Source organism: Styela clava, chromosome 9 (genome assembly GCF_964204865.1).
Source record: "Styela clava chromosome 9, kaStyClav1.hap1.2, whole genome shotgun sequence".
Classification (NCBI taxonomy): Eukaryota; Metazoa; Chordata; class Ascidiacea; order Stolidobranchia; family Styelidae; genus Styela; species Styela clava.
Window position 1 is genome coordinate 6988925 of NC_135258.1, and position 4089 is coordinate 6993013.

Consider the following 4089-nt stretch of genomic DNA (forward strand, 5'->3'; position numbering starts at 1 on the left):
GCGAATGTGTTGCCTTTGATTGAGCAATAGAATGAGCGCTAAGATTTGAAAATAACAAATCTGTTTAAGGTATGTATTGGAGCCGAGGCTCTTTGTTTCGAATTCCATATTTCAACTTTTGGCTCGTTGCTATTATTTGAAAGAGTTTCGGCTTCATTCTGCCACCGGATGGCAAAAAAACTCGTTGTATATCACATAACATATTTGAGCACAATTAATCGTATTTTACGTTAACGACAGATTAATCAATTGAAATCGCAAATTTTGCACATATCGTTTTTATTGTTGAGAACGCCCATCCCAACATTTAGCATAGAACTTTCATTCATGATGCGCAATCAATTGTCACAAACCATACTTACCTGACGAGGCAGTCAACCGCGATCACGAAGGCGGTTCTGCCTATAGGCGAGGTTTAGTCATTGCACCCGGACTAAATTGACCCTAGCAATTATCCCCAATGTGGATAACTCGGTCGTGTAATTTCTGCTGCTACTGGGGACTGCGTTTGCGCTATCCCTTTTAACTCGGTCGTGTAATTTCTGCTGCTACTGGGGACTGCGTTTGCGCTATCCCTTTTGTATATTTGCTCCCTACTTATATCCTGTTGGCTTACGAGTTAGGTCAATGAGCGGCCATGCTGCTTTCATTGGTTGTGGCCGTCGGAATCCTTGTTTGGGATGTTATATTTCACATGACCAATCTCACAATCCATTTATTGATATTAGTCCATGACATGCCTTGCCATTATCTAAGTTGTCCCATTATCCAACCGTCTCTAGATTTTTTCTTTATTTGCAGTTTGACATTCATATTGTGTTGGTGCGATCATTGGGGACGAACGCTGAGCGCAATAATAGGAATGAATTTTGAGCCAAAATTTGCAAATTAATTCCACTCTGATTGCTTTCTTTCATATAAGCTTTGATCGTCTTTATCGCCAACGTAAAATAAAGTCAACAATAACTTTGTTACTGGCTCCGGGACTCGTTGTCTTTTTATGTTATGTTTGCGTTAAACAAGATTTCGGAAATATCGTCACTGCGTATCCGTCAATAATTCTGAGAAATTTGACTTGATGGCATTGCTACATATTCAAATTAGTATATATATATATTCATTCAGAAATCTTTGTAATGTTACTACATTAATTAAATACTTGTATTTTACGAAACGACCCACTAAAACTTGATATTCCTGAGACATTCGCGCACATAATGCTGATTTAAACATTGATACAGTATCATAGCCACTGAAAATGAAGGAATAAAAACACTTCAACGCAAATATAACACCTAATTTTGACGTCTTTGTTTGTTAGTGGAAACTGTGTGTATATTCTCGTGTGGTCGTCACAAATCCGCAAGCGTGTTGTGTAATGATTGATTCTTTGATTCGGCGGCCCGCGAGTGTCATATCCACGACCCGTCTCACCAGATATTGGAATAGTAAACTGTAAATACGAAATTATTTTTGTCATTCTGCGAATTAGACAAATCTGAGATGAATTCTAGAATTTTGAAAGTACTGTATATTAAAGGTGAGTACCGTATGAATTACATAGCTAAGTTAATACCAATTACTTAGAGAAATAATAATTAGTAGAGTTTAACTTAAGTATAGATAAATGTTATCATATTCACCAGAATACAAAATTGATTATGTTTAAATCAAGTTTTTATTGTGGATACAGAGACAGTCGTCAGAGCCAATATTCACGAAAAATTTTGATACTACCTAAATCGATGTTTCAATGTTCCCTGCCATCCCGGCATGAGACTTATGTACAATATAAATATGGCTCTAATATGATTGGTCAGTAAGAGTTAACATTCTTTATGTACACGTCTTATTATGGACTTAACTCAAAACAAAACCAATAAGACATTTTCGCGCCTTTTTCAAGCATGATATAGGCTTGTCCGAGTGTTTTTGTACCCGGGTATGTGCGTCACTCTTTTTTGGCATATTTCCAATTTTACGAGTTTTATATCTGTAAATATTTGAAAGCTAAGAAACATACAAAGGAATACGTTATTACTTGAAAGTAATTTGCGCGGCCGAGCGCTCATTTTCCTCGAGTAAACACGCCTAATAATTACCCGCACAATAATAAACAAACAAGAACTGCGTTGAACTGCGTTGACTTCACAAACATACCGCTTCGTCACTCGGCAGCTGTTTGCGCTACACCATTGCCTGTGGTATCATTTGTTAGGAAAACAAACAGCGAAACGACTATTACGCTTGCGAGAGAGTGCCGTTGTCATAAGTAACGGTTCAACGGCCATAAAGAAGAAAGGTTCGAATGTTTGTTTACTATCGTCGATGAATTTTCTCACGTACGCAAAATTTCGTACATGGAGCGGTCCATTAGCGACCTCTTGCGTATAGAAAACAATAATACGATTCAAACAAGCCTTCAATGGCCTTTCAAGCCATCTTGGTTAGGTGACAAATGCTAATTGAGAATATTTTAAAAATTTGACTAGGGAGTGGCGAGATAAGGAGATATGAATGACATAATAAATATAACTTCGGAATACGGTTTATTGGTCGCTTACTACAAGAGAGAAAAAGTGGAACACTAGATGTTTTCAAGAATGATTTCATACTTCACTCTGAAAAAGTGAAAGTCTTCAACTCTGTATACTTCAACTGTATAAGCAGTTTAATTGAATTCTAGTTGAATTGAATAGAATAGTAATTTTCACTCTTGCTACAGCATCCTTGCGTTATACTCATACGAATCCACCAGTGCAAAGGTATATAAAGAGCAAGGAAAGGTAGTTAATTTCACGCAACCCCAACTGTTAGTTAGGAAATATAATTTCGGAATACGGTTTATTGGTCATTTACTAAAAGGGAGAAAAAGTGAAACACTAGATGTTTTATGAGGGATTTCATACTTGAGCTCTGAACAAGGTTGTATAACAGCAGAAAGCTATGTATAAACTAGTTATAGATAACCCATTGTTGCATCTGCACGTCTCATTAAACTTCATGAATTGCATTCAAATAATAATAGGAAATTAAAGTGAAAGTTATTTATTTCAATTGTTCAACTTGTGAATTTGACGAAAAAAGGGGGTTTATTCTGTAGTAATGGTTAATTAGAAATAAGTTAACGGTGTCGGCTCAATGGCCACGTTTCTAAATTTAAGTGAAAATGAAAATTTCTCATTTGCCATTTTGCGCTTGAATTTGAAAAAAGGATATATCTATATACAAAACTTGAAAACGAAAACTTGCCTGGAATGCATATATATATATATATGAGCCAAACATAATCAAAATTTTAAGAACACGAACTTAAAGGCCATCATTACAAAATTTATATATTTGAACAAAATCCATAAATTTACATCGCAGTTCTTAGGTTGACTTGATACATAGCATTCATAGAATAAGTATTATTAAAATTATTTTGACATCTGGCATAATACACCATATGCTATTTGAAAACGATGCCAATTCTCCATTCCTGTGCTTCCACCCGTATCAGCATCAACAAAAAGTATGACATTACTGATAGACGATTCAAGGGAATTATCGTACTTTATTGGAAATGTTACTTTCCATTTTGAAAATACATCTTGTGGTGTAGTTTCGCCTGTCTGCAAAATGAATGATAAAACCCTTCAGCTGTAAGATTAATTTCAGACTTGTTTCGGGGTAAACCCGCTGTAAATACGGAAACTAAATTTTCCTCTTCACGAAGGAGGGCATTCAAATAATAATTGGGGCCATGCACATGGGGCTTGTTGAGACAGTTACAGCAGTGCTCAAAATATTTATCTAATTTGACTAAATTTTCAATTTCGTTCGTTTTATCACCTGTGCGATTCAAGGATATTTTATAACTCGTTTTGAGATAATTACTATAATAACTGTATTCGCAAAAAACTTGGATATACCATGGTATTGTCTCACTCTGAATCTATTGAAAATATTCTAAATAAATTGCGTTACAGAAGCAATGTTTAATATAATATTTTTTTATTATAGTCATCTCCATTAACACGTGACTTGGTGGTTAAATTTCATTTAGACAGACAGAATGAAAGTTATACTAAACAAATTTCGGTT

The 4089-nt window shown here is 35.3% G+C and overlaps 1 non-coding gene across 1 annotated transcript; it reads left to right on the plus strand.

The window, feature by feature from the left end:
• The first annotated feature begins 354 nt into the window (after positions 1-354).
• On the plus strand, positions 355-523 carry LOC144427458 (U1 spliceosomal RNA). Its single transcript, XR_013477988.1, has one exon. It is a non-coding gene; the product is annotated as a U1 spliceosomal RNA (small nuclear RNA).
• Positions 524-4089: the final 3566 nt, after the last annotated feature.